Genomic DNA, 17,368 nt, shown 5'->3' with positions numbered 1-17,368 from the left:
AGTTTTGACGGTTCAGGTGAGATGCATGATTTCACTTGAGAAAATGGTGTAAACGGCATAGGGTAGAGTCCTATTTGTTGCAAGTCTAATCTTCTATTCCACACTAAGAACGATGAGAAACAAAACAATAAGAGTAATAAGGCCCATATCAAAAGAGAGAGAAAGAATTAAGAATGAAATTAAGTGCAAAAGATGGTTTAAAGATGATTATTCACTTGTAAGTTGATTAATGCCCTTAAGTACGTTAGAAGCTTAACCGAGACTAGATAAGGGGCGTATGACACATCTTGGGCACGTGGCGAACCAATGGTACGGCATTTGTGGGCTAAAATTTAAGAATGAAAGAAAAGACGGGTTTCTTCGAGTCAATCAATCCAATGACAAAACTGAGTTATGACTGTCAAGGTGGGATGTATTTGATGAGATTTTCCTTGAGAAAATGGTCTAAACGGCATGAAGTCCGATTAGTTGCAATGCAGAAAGATGTGCACCTAGGTGGCGATTGGTGGTGACTATGGCGCTGGAATGACTTTCCTTGTACTAAAATGTGGTGGATAAGGCCTAATCTTCTATTTCACTCTAAGAATGGTGGGAAAGAAAACAATAAGAGTAATAACGCCCATATAAAAGTGGTGATAAAGAATTAAGAAGCAAATCAAGCTTGAAACATGGTTTAGAGATAACTAGTCACTTGTAAGTTGATTAATGAACTTAACTCCGGTTACAGGCTTAGCCAATGTAAGATAAGGGGAGTTTGGCACGTCCTGGGCTTGAGGGAAACCAATGGTATGGCATCTGTGGGCTACAATTCGAAGAATGAAAGAAAAGATGGGTGTCTTAGAGTCAATTCGTCCAATGCTAGAACTGAGTTACGACTGTCAAAGTGGGATGTATTTGAAGAGATTTCCCTTGAGAAAATGGTGTAAATGGCATAGGCTAGAGTTCGATTAGTTGCAATGCTCAAAGAGGTGCAGCTAGGTAGCGATTGGCGTTGACTTTGTCATTGCACGACTTTCCTTGTATTGAAATGTTGTGAATGAATTTGAATCTTCTATTCTTCTCTAAGAATGGTGGGAAACAACAATAAAATTATTAATGTCCATATAAAAGTGGTGAGAAAGAATTTAGAAGCAAATTAAGCTTGAAACATGGTTTAGAGATGACTAATCACTTGTAAGTTGATTAATGACCTTAACTCCGGTTACAAGCTTAACCAAGGCAAGATAAGGGGAGTTTGGCACGTCTTGGGCTTGAGGGAAACCAATGATATGGCATCTGTGGGATACAATTCGAAGAATGATGGATAAGAAAAGTTTATTTGAGTCAATTCGTCCAACGCTAGAACTTAGTTTTGACGGTTCAGGTGAGATGCATGATTTCACTTGAGAAAATGGTGTAAACGGCATAGGGTAGAGTCCTATTTGTTGCAAGTCTAATCTTCTATTCCACACTAAGAACGATGAGAAACAAAACAATAAGAGTAATAAGGCCCATATCAAAAGAGAGAGAAAGAATTAAGAATGAAATTAAGTGCAAAAGATGGTTTAAAGATGATTATTCACTTGTAAGTTGATTAATGCCCTTAAGTACGTTAGAAGCTTAACCGAGACTAGATAAGGGGCGTATGACACATCTTGGGCACGTGGCGAACCAATGGTACGGCATCTGTGGGCTAAAATTTAAGAATGAAAGGAAAGACGGGTTTCTTCGAGTCAATCAGTCCAATGACAAAACTGAGTTATGACTGTCAAGGTGGGATGTATTTGATGAGATTTTCCTTGAGAAAATGGTCTAAACGGCATGAAGTCCGATTAGTTGCAATGCAGAAAGATGTGCACCTAGGTGGCGATTGGTGGTGACTATGGCGCTGGAATGACTTTCCTTGTACTAAAATGTGGTGGATAAAGTCTAATCTTCTATTTCACTCTAAGAATGGTGGGAAAGAAAACAATAAGAGTAATAACGCCCATATAAAAGTGGTGATAAAGAATTAAGAACCAAATCAAGCTTGAAACATGGTTTAGAGATAACTAGTCACTTGTAAGTTGATTAATGAACTTAACTCCGGTTACAGGCTTAGCCAATGCAAGATAAGGGGAGTTTGGCACGTCCTGGGCTTGAGGGAAACCAATGGTATGGCATCTGTGGGCTACAATTCGAAGAATGAAAGAAAAGATGGGTGTCTTAGAGTCAATTCGTCCAATGCTAGAACTGAGTTACGACTGTCAAAGTGGGATGTATTTGAAGAGATTTCCCTTGAGAAAATGGTGTAAATGGCATAGGCTAGAGTTCGATTAGTTGCAATGCTCAAAGAGGTGCAGCTAGGTAGCGATTGGCGTTGACTTTGTCGTTGCACGACTTTCCTTGTATTGAAATGTTGTGAATGAATTCGAATCTTCTATTCTTCTCTAAGAATGGTGGGATACAACAATAAAATTATTAATGTCCATATAAAAGTGGTGAGAAAGAATTTAGAAGCAAATTAAGCTTGAAACATGGTTTAGAGATGACTAATCACTTGTAAGTTGATTAATGACCTTAACTCCGGTTACAAGCTTAACCAAGGCAAGATAAGGGGAGTTTGGCACGTCTTGGGCTTGAGGGAAACCAATGATATGGCATCTGTGGGATAGAATTCGAAGAATGATGGATAGGAAAAGTTTATTTGAGTCTATTCGTCCAACGCTAGAACTTAGTTTTGACGGTTCAGGTGAGATGCAAGATTTCACTTGAGAAAATGGTGTAAACGGCATAGGGTAGAGTCCTATTTGTTGCAAGTCTAATCTTCTATTCCACACTAAGAACGATGAGAAACAAAACAATAAGAGTAATAAGGCCCATATCAAAAGAGAGAGAAAGAATTAAGAATGAAATTAAGTGCAAAAGATGGTTTAAAGATGATTATTCACTTGTAAGTTGATTAATGCCCTTAAGTACGTTAGAAGCTTAACCGAGACTAGATAAGGGGCGTATGACACATCTTGGGCACGTGGCGAACCAATGGTACGGCATTTGTGGGCTAAAATTTAAGAATGAAAGAAAAGACGGGTTTCTTCGAGTCAATCAATCCAATGACAAAACTGAGTTATGACTGTCAAGGTGGGATGTATTTGATGAGATTTTCCTTGAGAAAATGGTCTAAACGGCATGAAGTCCGATTAGTTGCAATGCAGAAAGATGTGCACCTAGGTGGCGATTGGTGGTGACTATGGCGCTGGAATGACTTTCCTTGTACTAAAATGTGGTGGATAAGGTCTAATCTTCTATTTCACTCTAAGAATGGTGGGAAAGAAAACAATAAGAGTAATAACGCCCATATAAAAGTGGTGATAAAGAATTAAGAAGCAAATCAAGCTTGAAACATGGTTTAGAGATAACTAGTCACTTGTAAGTTGATTAATGAACTTAACTCCGGTTACAGGCTTAGCCAATGTAAGATAAGGGGAGTTTGGCACGTCCTGGGCTTGAGGGAAACCAATGGTATGGCATCTGTGGGCTACAATTCGAAGAATGAAAGAAAAGATGGGTGTCTTAGAGTCAATTCGTCCAATGCTAGAACTGAGTTACGACTGTCAAAGTGGGATGTATTTGAAGAGATTTCCCTTGAGAAAATGGTGTAAATGGCATAGGCTAGAGTTCGATTAGTTGCAATGCTCAAAGAGGTGCAGCTAGGTAGCGATTGGCGTTGACTTTGTCATTGCACGACTTTCCTTGTATTGAAATGTTGTGAATGAATTTGAATCTTCTATTCTTCTCTAAGAATGGTGGGAAACAACAATAAAATTATTAATGTCCATATAAAAGTGGTGAGAAAGAATTTAGAAGCAAATTAAGCTTGAAACATGGTTTAGAGATGACTAATCACTTGTAAGTTGATTAATGACCTTAACTCCGGTTACAAGCTTAACCAAGGCAAGATAAGGGGAGTTTGGCACGTCTTGGGCGTGAGGGAAACCAATGATATGGCATCTGTGGGATACAATTCGAAGAATGATGGATAAGAAAAGTTTATTTGAGTCAATTCGTCCAACGCTAGAACTTAGTTTTGACGGTTCAGGTGAGATGCATGATTTCACTTGAGAAAATGGTGTAAACGGCATAGGGTAGAGTCCTATTTGTTGCAAGTCTAATCTTCTATTCCACACTAAGAACGATGAGAAACAAAACAATAAGAGTAATAAGGCCCATATCAAAAGAGAGAGAAAGAATTAAGAATGAAATTAAGTGCAAAAGATGGTTTAAAGATGATTATTCACTTGTAAGTTGATTAATGCCCTTAAGTACGTTAGAAGCTTAACCGAGACTAGATAAGGGGCGTATGACACATCTTGGGCACGTGGCGAACCAATGGTATGGCATCTGTGGGCTAAAATTTAAGAATGAAAGAAAAGACGGGTTTCTTCGAGTCAATCAATCCAATGACAAAACTGAGTTATGACTGTCAAGGTGGGATGTATTTGATGAGATTTTCCTTGAGAAAATGGTCTAAACGGCATGAAGTCCGATTAGTTGCAATGCAGAAAGATGTGCACCTAGGTGGCGATTGGTGGTGACTATGGCGCTGGAATGACTTTCCTTGTACTAAAATGTCGTGGATAAAGTCTAATCTTCTATTTCACTCTAAGAATGGTGGGAAAGAAAACAATAAGAGTAATAACGCCCATATAAAAGTGGTGATAAAGAATTAAGAAGCAAATCAAGCTTGAAACATGGTTTAGAGATAACTAGTCACTTGTAAGTTGATTAATGAACTTAACTCCGGTTACAGGCTTAGCCAATACAAGATAAGGGGAGTTTGGCACGTCCTGGGCTTGAGGGAAACCAATGGTATGGCATCTGTGGGCTACAATTCGAAGAATGAAAGAAAAGATGGGTGTCTTAGAGTCAATTCGTCCAATGCTAGAACTGAGTTACGACTGTCAAAGTGGGATGTATTTGAAGAGATTTCCCTTGAGAAAATGCTGTAAATGGCATAGGCTACAGTTCGATTAGTTGCAATGCTCAAAGAGGTGCAGCTAGGAAGCGATTGGCGTTGACTTTTTCGTTGCACGACTTTCCTTGTATTGAAATGTTGTGAATGAATTCGAATCTTCTATTCTTCTCTAAGCATGGTGGGAAACAACAATAAAATTATTAATGTCCATATAAAAGTGGTGAGAAAGAATTAAGAAGCAAATTAAGCTTGAAACATGGTTTAAAGATGACTAATCACTTGTAAGTTGATTAATGACCTTAACTCCGGTTACAAGCTTAACCAAGGCAAGATAAGGGGAGTTTGGGACGTCTTGGGCTTGAGGGAAACCAATGATATGGCATCTGTGGGATACAATTCGAAGAATGAAGGATAAGAAAAGTTTGTTTGAGTCAATTCGTCCAACGCTAGAACTTAGTTTTGCCGGTTCAGGTGAGATGCATGATTTCACTTGAGAAAATGGTGTAAACGGCATAGGGTAGAGTCCTATTAGTTGCAAGGCTAATCTTCTATTCCACACTAAGAACGATGAGAAACAAAACAATAAGAGTAATAAGGCCCATATCAAAAGAGAGAGCAAGAATTAAAAATGAAATTAAGTGCAAAAGATGGTTTAAAGATGATTATTCACTTGTAAGTTGATTAATGCCCATAAGTACGTTAGAAGCTTAACCGAGACTAGATAAGGGGCGTATGACACATCTTGGGCATGAGGGAAACCAATGGTATGGCATCTGTGGGCTAAAATTTAAGAAAGAAAGAATAGACGGGTTTCTTCGAGTCAATCCATCCAATGCCAAAACTGAGTTATGACTGTCAAGGTGGGATGTATTTGATGAGATTTTCCTAGAGAAAATGGTCTAAACGGCAAGAAGTCCGATTAGTTGCAATGCAGAAAGATGTGCACCTAGGTGGCGATTGGTGGTGACTATGGCGCTGGAATGACTTTCCTTGTACTAAAATGTGGTGGATCAAGTCTAATCTTCTATTTCACTCTAAGAATGGTGGGAAAGAAAACAATAAGAGTAATAACGCCCATATAAAAGTGGTGATAAAGAATTAAGAAGCAAATCAAGCTTGAAACATGGTTTAGAGATGACTAATCACTTGTAAGTTGATTAATGAACTTAACTCCGGTTACAGGCTTAGCCAATGCAAGATAAGGGGAGTTTGGCACGTCCTGGGCTTGAGGGAAACCAATGGTATGGCATATGTGGGCTACAATTCGAAGAATGAAAGAAAAGAGGGGTTTCTTAGAGTCAATTCGTCCAATGCTAGAACTGAGTTACGACTGTCAAGGTGGGATGTATTTTAAGAGATTTCCCGTGAGAAAATGGTGTAAATGGCATAGGCTAGAGTTCGATTAGCTGCAATGCTCAAAGAGGTGCAGCTAGGTAGCGATTGGCGTTGACTTTGTCGTTGCACGACTTTCTTTGTATTGAAATGTTGTGAATCAATTCTAATCTTCTATTCTTCTCTAAGAATGGTGGGAAACAACAATAAAATTATTAATGTCCATATAAAAGTTGAGAGAAAGAATTAAGAAGCAAATTAAGCTTGAAACATGGTTTAGAGATGACTAATCACTTGTAAGTTGATTAATGACCTTAATTCTGGTTACAAGCTTAACCAAGGCAAGATACGGGGAGTTTGGCACGTCTTGGGCTTGAGGGAAACCAATGATATGGCATCTGTGGGATACAATTCGAAGAATGAAGGATAGGAAAAGTTTCTTTGAGTCAATTCGTCTAACGCTAGAACTAAGTTTTGACGGTTCAGGTGAGATGCATGATTTCACTTGAGAAAATGGTGTAAACAGCATAGGGTAGAGTCCTATTAGTTGCAAGTCTAATCTTCTATTCCACACTAAGAACGATGGGAAACAAAACAATAAGAGTAATAAGGCCCATATCAAAAGAGAGAGAAAGAATTAAAAATGAAATTAAGTGCAAAAGATGGTTTAAAGATGATTATTCACTTGTAAGTTGATTAATGTCCATAAGTACGATAGAAGCTTAACCGAGACTAGATAAGGGGCGTATGACACATCTGGGGCACGAGGGAAACCAATGGTGTGGCATCTGTGGGCTAAAATTTAAAAATGAAAGAAAAGACGGGTTTCTTCAAGTCAATCCATCCAATGCTAAAACTGAGTTATGACTGTCAAGGTGGGATGTATTTGATGAGATTTTCCTTGAGAAAATGGTCTAAACGGCGTGAAGTCCGATTAGTTGCAATGCAGAAAGATGTGCACCTAGGTGGCGATTGGTGGTGACTATGGCGCTGGAATGACTTTCCTTGTACTAAAATGTGGTGGATCAAGTCTAATCTTCTATTTCACTCTAAGAATGGTGGGAAAGAAAACAATAAGAGTAATAACGCCCATATAAGAGTGGTGACAAAGAATTAAGAAGCAAATTAAGCTTGAAACATGGTTTAGGGATGACTAATCACTTGTAAGTTGATTAATGACCTTAACTCCGGTTACAAGCTTAACCAAGGCAAGATAAGGGGAGTTTCGCACGTCTTGGGCTTGAGGGAAACCAATGATATGGCATCTGTGGGATACAATTTGAAGAATGAAGGTTAAGAAAAGTTTGTTTGAGTCAATTCGTCCAACGCTAGAACTTAGTTTTGACGGTTCAGGTGAGATGCATGATTTCACTTGAGAAAATGGTGTAAACGGCATACGGAAGAGTCCTATTAGTTGCAAGTCTAATCTTCTATTCCATACTAAGAACGATGGGAAACAAAACAATAAGAGTAATAAGGCCCATATCAAAAGAGAGAGAAAGAATTAAAAATGAAATTACGTGCAAAAGATGGTTTAAAGATGATTATTCACTTGTAAGTTGATTAATGCCCTTAAGTACGTTAGAAGGTTAACCGAGACTAGATAAGGGGCGTATGACACATCTTGGGCACGAGGGAAAACAATGGTGCGGTATCTGTGGGCTAAAATTTAAGAATGAAAGAAAAGACGGGTTTCTTCGAGTCAATCCATCCAATGCTAAAACTGAGTTATGACTGTCAAGGTGGGATGTATTTGATGAGATTTTCCTTGAGAAAATGGTCTAAACGGCATGAAGTCCGATTAGTTGCAATGCAGAAAGATGTGCACCTAGGCGACTATTGGTGGTGACTACTGCGCTGGAATCACTTTCCTTGTATTAAAATGTGGTGGATCAAGTCTAATCTTCTATTTCACTCTAAGAATGATGGGAAAGAAAACAATAAGAGTAATAACGCCCATATAAAAGTGGTGATAAAGAATCAAAAAGCGAATCAAGCTTGAAACATGGTTTAGAGATGAGTAATCACTTGTAAGTTGATTAATGACCTTAACTCCGGTTACAAGCTTAACCAAGGCAAGATTAGGGGAGTTTGGCATGTCTTGGGCTTGATGGAAACCAATGATATGGCATCTGTGGGCTACAATTCGAAGAATGAAAGAAAAGATGGGCTTCTTAGAGTCAATTCGTCCAATGCTAGAACTGAGTTACGACTGTCAAGGTGGGATGTATTTGATGAGATTTCCATTAAGAAAATGGTGTAAATGGCATAGGCTAGAGTCCGATTAGTTGCAATGCTCAAAGAGGTGCAGCTAGGTAGAGATTGGCGTTGACTTTGTCGTTGGAACGACCTTCCTTGTATTGAAATGTTGTGAATCAATTCTAATCTTCTATTCTTCTCTAAGAATGGTGGGAAACAACATTAAAAATAGTAATGTCCATATAAAAGTGGTGAGAACGAATTAAGAAACAAGTTATGCTTGAAACATGGTTTAGAGATGACTAATCACTTGTAAGTTGACTAATGACCTTAACTCCGGTTACAAGCTTAACCAAGGCAAGATAAGGGGAGTTTGGCACGTCTTGGGCTTGAGGGAAACCAATGATATGGCATCTGTGGGATACAATTCAAAGAATGAAGGATAAGAAAAGTTTGTTTGAGTCAATTCGTCCAACGCTAGAACTTAGTTTTGACGGTTCAGGTGTGATGCATGATTTCACTTGAGAAAATGGTGTAAACGGCACAGGGAAGAGTCCTATTAGTTGCAAGTCTAATCTTCCATTCCACACTAAGAACGATGGGAAACAAAACAATAAGAGTAATAAGGCCCATATCAAAAGAGAGAGAAAGAATTAAAAATGAAAATAAGTGCGATAGATGGTTTAAAGATGATTATTCACTTGTAAGTTGATTAATGTCCATAAGTACGTTAGAAGCTTAACCGAGACTAGATAAGGGGCGTATGACACATCTTGGGCACGAGGGAAACCAATGGTGTGGCATCTGTGGGCTAAAATTTAAGAATGAAAGAAAAGACGGGTTTGTTCGAGTCAATCCATCCAATGCCAAAACTGAGTTATGACTGTCAAGGTGGGATGTATTTGATGGGATTTTCCTTGAGAAAATGGTCTAAACGGCATAGGCCGAAGTCTGATTAGTTGCAATGCAGAAAGATGTGCACCTAGGTGGCGATTGGTGGTGACTATGGTGTTGGAATGACTTTCCTTGTATTAAAATGTGGTGGATCGAGTCTAATCTTCTATTTCACTCTAAGAATGTTGGGAAAGAAAACAATAAGAGTAATAACGCCCATATAAAAGTGGTGAAAAAGGATTAAGAAGCAAATTAAGCTTGAAACATGGTTTAGAGATGAATAATCACTTGTAAGATGATTAATGACCTTAACTCCGGTTGCAGGCTTAGCCAATGCAAGATAAGGGGAGTTTGGCACGTCCTGGGCTTGAGGGAAACCAATGGTATGGCATCTGTGGGCTACAATTCGAAGAATGAAAGAAAAGATGGGTTTCTTAGAGTCAATTTGTCCAATGCTAAAACTGAGTTATGACTGTCAAGGTGTGATGTATTTGATGAGATTTCCCTTTAGAAAATGGTGTAAATGGCATAGGCTAGAGTCCGATTAGTTGCAATGCTCAAAGAGGTGCAGCTAGGTGGCGATTGGCGTTGACTTTGTCGTTGGAACGACTTTCCTTGTATTGAAATATTGCGAATCAATTCTAATCTTCTATTCTTCTCTAAGAATGGTGGGAAACAACAATAAAAATATTAATCTCCATATAAAAGTGGTGAGAAAGAATTAAGAAGGAAATTAAGCTTGAAACAAGGTTTAGGGATGACTAATCACTTGTAAGTTGATTGATGACCTTAACTCCGGTTACAAGCTTAACCAAGGCAAGATAAGGGGAGTTTGGCACGTCTTGGGCTTGAGGGAAACCAATGATATGGCATCTGTGGGATACAATTCGAAGAATGAAGGATAAGAATAGTTTGCTTGAGTCAATTCGTCCAACGCTAGAACTTAGTTTTGACGGTTCAGGTGAGATGCATGATTTCACTTGAGAAAATGGTGTAAACGGCAAAGGGTAGAGTCCTATTAGTTGCAAGTCTAATCTTCCATTCCACACTAAGATCGATGGGAAACAAGACAATAAGAGTAATATGGCCCATATCAAAAGAGAGAAAGAATTAAAAATGAAATTAAGTGCAAAAGATGGTTTAAAGATGATTATTCACTTGTAAGTTGATTAATGTCCATAAGTACGTTAGAAGCTTAACCGAGACTAGATAGGGGGCGTATGACACATCTTGGGCACGAGGGAAACCAATGGTGTGGCATCTGTGGGCTAAAATTTAAGAATGAAAGAAAAGATGGGTTTCTTCGAGTCAATCCATCCAATGCTAAAACTGAGTTATGACTGTCAAGGTGGGATGTATTTGATGAGATTTTCCTTGAGAAAATGGTCTAGACGGCATAGGTCGAAGTCTGACTAGTTGCCATGCAGAAAGATGTGCACCTAGGTGCCGATTGGTGGTGACTATGGCGTTGGAATGACTTTCCTTGTATTAAAATGTGGTGGATCAAGTCTAATCTTCTATTTCACTCTAAGAATGAAGGAAAAGAAAACGATAAGAGTAGTAACGCCCATATAAGAGTGGTGACAAAGAATTAAGAAGGAAATTAAGCTTGAAACATGGTTTAGAGATGACTAATCACTTGTAAGTTGATTAATGACCTTAACTCCGGTTACAAGCTTAACGCGGCAAGATAAGAGGAGTTTGGCACATCTTGGGCTCGAGGGAAACCAATGATATGGCATCTATGGGATACAATTCGAAGAATGAAGGATAAGAAAAGTTTGTTTGAGTCAATTCGTCCAACGCTAGAACTTAGTTTTGACGGTTCAGGTAAGATGCATGATTTCACTTGAGAAAATGGTGTAAACGGCATAGGGAAGTGTCCTATTAGTTGCAAGTCTAATCTTCTATTCCACACTAAGAATGATGGGAAACAAAACAATAAGAGTAATAAGGCCCATATCAAAAGAGAGAGAAAGAATGAAAAATGAAATTAAGTGCAAAAGATGGTTTAAAGATGATTATTCAGTTGTAAGTTGATTAATGCCCATAAGTACGTTAGAAGCTTAACCGAGACTAGATAAGGGGCGTATGACACATCTTGGGCACGATGGAAACCAATGGTGTGGCATCTGTCGGCTAAAATTTAAGAATGAAAGAAAGGACGGGTTTCTTCGAGTCAATCCATCCAATGCTCAAACTGAGTTATGACTGTCAAGGTGGGATGTATTTGATGAGATTTTCCTTGAGAAAATGGTCTAAACGGGATAGGCCGAAGTCCAACTAGTTGCAATGCAGAAAGATGTGCACCTAGGTGGGGATTGGTGGTGACTATGGCGTTGGAATGACTTTCCTTGTATTAAAATGTGGTGGATCAAGTCTAATCTTCTATTTCACTCTAAGAATGTTGGGAAAGAAAACAATAAGAGTAATAACGCCCATATAAAAGTGGTGAAAAAGGATTAAGAAGCAAATTAAGCTTGAAACATGGTTTAGAGATGAATAATCACTTGTAAGATGATTAATGACCTTAACTCCGGTTGCAGGCTTAGCCAATGCAAGATAAGGGGAGTTTGGCACACCCTGGGCTTGAGGGAAACCAATGGTATGGCATCTGTGGGCTACAATTCGAAGAATGAAAGAAAAGATGGGTTTCTTAGAGTCAATTTGTCCAATGCTAAAACTGAGTTACGACTGTCAAGGTGGGATGTATTTGATGAGATTTCCCTTGAGAAAATGGTGTAAATGGCATAGGCTAGAGTCCGATTAGTTGCAATGCTCAAAGAGGTGCAGCTAGGTGGCGATTGGCGTTGACTTTGTCGTTGGAACGACTTTCCTTGTATTGAAATTTTGTGAATCAATTCTAATCTCTTATTCTTCTCTAAGAATGTTGGGAAACAACAATAAAAGTATTAATGTCCATATAAAAGTTGTGACAAAGAATTAAGAGGCAAATTAAGCTTGAAACATGGTTTAGAGATGACTAATCACTTGTAAGTTGATTAATGACCTTAATTACGGTTACAGGCTTAGCCAATGCAAGATAAGGGGAGTTTGGCACGTCCTGGGCTTGAGGGAAAGCAATGACCTGGCATATGTGGGCTACAATTCGAAGAATGGAAGAAAAGATGGGTTTCTTAGAGTCAATTCGTCCAATGCTGGAACTGAGTTACGACTGTCAAGGTGGGATGTATTTGATGAGATTTCTCTTGAGAAAATGGTGTAAATGGGATAGGCTAGAGTCCGATTAGTTGCAATGCTCAAAGAGGTGCAACTAGGTGGCGATTGTCGTTGACTTTGTCGTTGGAATGACTTTCCTTGTATTAAAATATTGCGAATCAATTCTAATCTTCTTTTCTTCTCTAAGAATGGTGGGAAACAACAATAAAAATATTAATCTCCATATAAAAGTGGTGAGAAAGAATTAAGAAGGAAATTAAGCTTGAAACAAGGTTTAGGGATGACTAATCACTTCTAAGTTGATTAATGACCTTAACTCCAGTTACAAGCTTAACCAAGGCAAGATAAGGGGTGTTTGGCACATCTTGGGCTTGAGGGAAACCAATGATATGGCATCTGTGGGATACAAGTCGAAGAATGAAGGATAAGAAAAGTTTGCTTGAGTCAATTCGTCCAACGCTAGAACTTAGTTTTGACGGTTCAGGTGAGTTGCATGATTTCACTTGAGAAAATGGTGTAAACGGCATAGGGTAGAGTCCTATTAGTTGCAAGTCTAATCTTCCATTCCACACTAAGAACGATGGGAAACAAAACAATAAGAGTACTAAGGCCCATATCAAAAGAGACAGAAAGAATTTAAAATGAAATTAAGTGCACAAGATGGTTTAAAGATGATTATTCACTTGTAAGTTGATTAATGCCCTTAAGTACGTTAGAAGCTTAACCGAGACTAGATAAGGGGCGTATGACACATCTTGGGCACGAGGGAAACCAATGGTAAGGCATCTGTGGGCTAAAATTTAAGAATGAAAAAAAAGACGGGTTTCTTCGAGTCAATCCATCCAATGCTAAAACTGAGTTATGACTGTCAAGGTGGGATGTATTTGATGAGATTTTCCTTGAGAAAATGGTCTAAACGGGATAGGCCGAAGTCCAACTAGTTGCAATGCAGAAAGATGTGCACCTAGGTGGCGATTGGTGGTGACTATGGCGTTGGAATGACTTTCCTTGTATTAAAATGTGGTGGATCAAGTCTAATCTTCTATTTCACTCTAAGAATGTTGGGAAAGAAAACAATAAGAGTAATAACGCCCATATAAAAGTGGTGAAAAAGGATTAAGAAGCAAATTAAGCTTGAAACATGGTTTAGAGATGAATAATCACTTGTAAGATGATTAATGACCTTAACTCCGGTTGCAGGCTTAGCCAATGCAAGATAAGGGGAGTTTGGCACGTCCTGGGCTTGAGGGAAACCAACGGTATGGCATCTGTGGGCTACAATTCGAAGAATGAAAGAAAAGATGGGTTTCTTAGAGTCAATTTGTCCAATGCTAAAACTGAGTTATGACTGTCAAGGTGTGATGTATTTGATGAGATTTCCCTTTAGAAAATGGTGTAAATGGCATAGGCTAGAGTCTGATTAGTTGCAATGCTCAAAGACGTGCAGCTAGGCGGCGATTGGCGTTGACTTTGTCGTTGGAACGACTTTCCTTGCATTGAAATGTTGTGAATCAATTCTAATCTTCTATTCTTCTCTAAGTATGTTGGGAAACAACAATAAAAGTGTTAATGTCCATATAAAAGTTGTGACAAACAATTAAGAGGCAAATTAAGCTTGAAACATGGTTTAGAGATGACTAATCACTTGTAAGTTGATTAATGACCTGAACTACGGTTACAGGCTTAGCCAATGCAAGATAAGGGGAGTTTGGCACGTCCTGGGCTTGAGGGAAACCAATGATATGGCATATGTGGGCTACAATTCGAAGAATGAAAGAAAAGATGGGTTTCTTAGAGTCAATTCGTCCAATGCTGGAACTGAGTTACGACTGTCAAGGTGGGATGTATTTGATGAGATTTCTCTTGAGAAAATGGTGTAAATGGCATAGGCTAGAGTCCGATTAGTTGCAATGCTCAAAGAGGTGCAACTAGGTGGCGATTGGCCGTTGACTTTGTCGTTGGAACGACTTTCCTTGTATTGAAATATTGCGAATCAATTCTAATCTTCTATTCTTCTCTAAGAATGGTGGGAAACAACAATAAAAATATTAATCTCCATATAAAAGTGGTGAGAAAGAATTAAGAAGGAAATTAAGCTTGAAACAAGGTTTAGGGATGACTAATCACTTGTAAGTTGATTAATGACCTTAACTCCGGTTACAATCTTAACCAAGGCAAGATAAGGGGAGTTTGGCACATCTTGGGCTTGAGGGAAACCAATGATATGGCATCTGTGGGATACAATTCGAAGAATGAAGGATAAGAAAAGTTTGCTTGAGTCAATTCGTCCAACGCTAGAACTTAGTTTTGACGGTTCAGGTGAGATGCATGATTTCACTTGAGAAAATGGTGTAAACGGCATAGGGTAGAGTCCTATTAGTTGCAAGTCTAATCTTCCATTCCACACTAAGAACGATGGGAAACAAAACAATAAGAGTAATAAGGCCCATATCAAAAGAGACAGAAAGAATTTAAAATGAAATTAAGTGCACAAGATGGTTTAAAGATGATTATTCACTTGTAAGTTGATTAATGCCCTTAAGTACGTTAGAAGCTTAACCGAGACTAGATAAGGGGCGTATGACACATCTTGGGCACGAGGGAAACCAATGGTAAGGCATCTATGGGCTAAAATTTAAGAATGAAAGAAAAGACGGGTTTCTTCGAGTCAATCCATCCAATGCTAAAACTGAGTTATGACTGTCAAGGTGGGAAGTATTTGATGAGATTTTCCTTGAGAAAATGGTCTAAACGAGATAGGCCGAAGTCCAACCAGTTGCAATGCAGAAAGATGTGCACCTAGGTGGCGATTGGTGGTGACTATGGCGTTGGAATGACTTTCCTTGTATTAAAATGTGGTGGATCAAGTCTAGTCTTCTATTTCACTCTAAGAATGTTGGGAAAGAAAACAATAAGAGTAATAACGCCCATATAAAAGTGGTGAAAAAGGATTAAGAAGCAAATTAAGCTTGAAACATGGTTTAGAGATGAATAATCACTTGTAAGATGATTAATGACCTTAACTCCGGTTGCAGGCTTAGCCAATGCAAGATAAGGGGAGTTTGGCACGTCCTGGGCTTGAGGGAAACCAATGGTATGGCATCTGTGGGCTACAATTCGAAGAATGAAAGAAAAGATGGGTTTCTTAGAGTCAATTTGTCCAAAGCTAAAACTGAGTTATGACTGTCAAGGTGTGATGTATTTGATGAGATTTCCTTTTAGAAAATGGTGTAAATGGCGTAGGCTAGAGTCTGATTAGTTGCAATGCTCAAAGACGTGCAGCTAGGCGGCGATTGGCGTTGACTTAGTCGTTGGAACGACTTTCCTTGCATTGAAATGTTGTGAATCAATTCTAATCTTCTATTCTTCTCTAAGAATGTTGGGAAACAACAATAAAAGTATTAATGTCCATATAAAAGTTGTGACAAAGAATTAAGAGGCAAAATAAGCTTGAAACATGGTTTAGAGATGACTAATCACTTGTAAGTTGATTAATGACCTTAACTATGGTTACAGGCTTAGCCAATGCAAGATAAGGGGAGTTGGCACGTCCTGGGCTTGAGGGAAACCAATGATACGGCATATGTGGGCTACAATTCAAAGAATGAAAGAAAAGATGGGTTTCTTAGAGTCAATTCGTCCAATGCTGGAACTGAGTTACGACTGTCAAGGTGGGATGTATTTGATGAGATTTCTCTTGAGAAAATGGTGTAAATGGCATAGGCTAGAGTCCGATTAGTTGCAATGCTCAAAGAGGTGCAACTAGGTGGCGATTGGCGTTGACTTTGTCGTTGGAACGACTTTCCCTGTATTGAAATCTTGCGAATCAATTCTAATCTTCTATTCTTCTCTAAGAATGGTGGGAAACAACAATAAAAATCTTAATCTCCATATAAAAATGGTGAGAAAGAATTAAGAAGGAAATTAAGCTTGAAACAAGGTTTAGGGATGACTAATCACTTGTAAGTTGATTAATGACCTTAACTCCGGTTACAAGCTTAACCAAGGCAAGATAAGGGGAGTTTGGCACATCTTGGGCTTGAGGAAACCAATGATATGGCATCTGTGGGATACAATTCGAAGAATGAAGGATAAGAAAAGTTTGCTTGAGTCAATTCGTCCAACGCTAGAACTTAGTTTTGACGGTTCAGGTGAGATGCATGATTTCACTTGAGAAAATGGTGTAAACGGCATAGGGTAGAGTCCTATTAGTTGCAAGTCTAATCTTCCATTCCACACTAAGAACGATGGGAAACAAAACAATAAGAGTAATAAGGCCCATATCAAAAGAGATAGAAAGAATTTAAAATGAAATTAGGTGCACAAGATGGTTTAAAGATGATTATTCACTTGTAAGTTGATTAATGCCCTTAAGTACGTTAGAAGCTTAACCGAGACTAGATAAGGGGCGTATGACACATCTTGGGCACGGTGGAAACCAATGGTAAGGCGGCTAAAATTTAAGAATGAAAGAAAGGACGGGTTTCTTCCAGTCAATCCATCCAATGCTAAAATTGAGTTATGACGGTCAAGGCGGGATGTATTTGATGATATTTTCCATGAGAAAATGGTCTAAACGGCATAGGCCGAAGTCTGATTAGTTGCAATGCAGAAAGATGTGCACCTAGGTGGCGATTGGTGGTGACTATGGCGTTGGAATGACTTTCCATGTATTCAAATGTGGTGATCAAGCCTAATCTTCTATTTCACTCTAAGAATGTTGGGAAAGAAAACAATAAGAGTAATAACGCCCACATAAAAGTGGTGAAAAAGAATTAAGAAGCAAATTACGCTTGAAACATGGTTTAGAGATGAATAATCACTTGTAAG

This window comes from Carya illinoinensis, chromosome 12 (assembly GCF_018687715.1).
Source record: "Carya illinoinensis cultivar Pawnee chromosome 12, C.illinoinensisPawnee_v1, whole genome shotgun sequence".
Lineage (NCBI taxonomy): Eukaryota > Viridiplantae > Streptophyta > Magnoliopsida > Fagales > Juglandaceae > Carya > Carya illinoinensis.
This window is presented reverse-complemented; position numbering follows the sequence as displayed.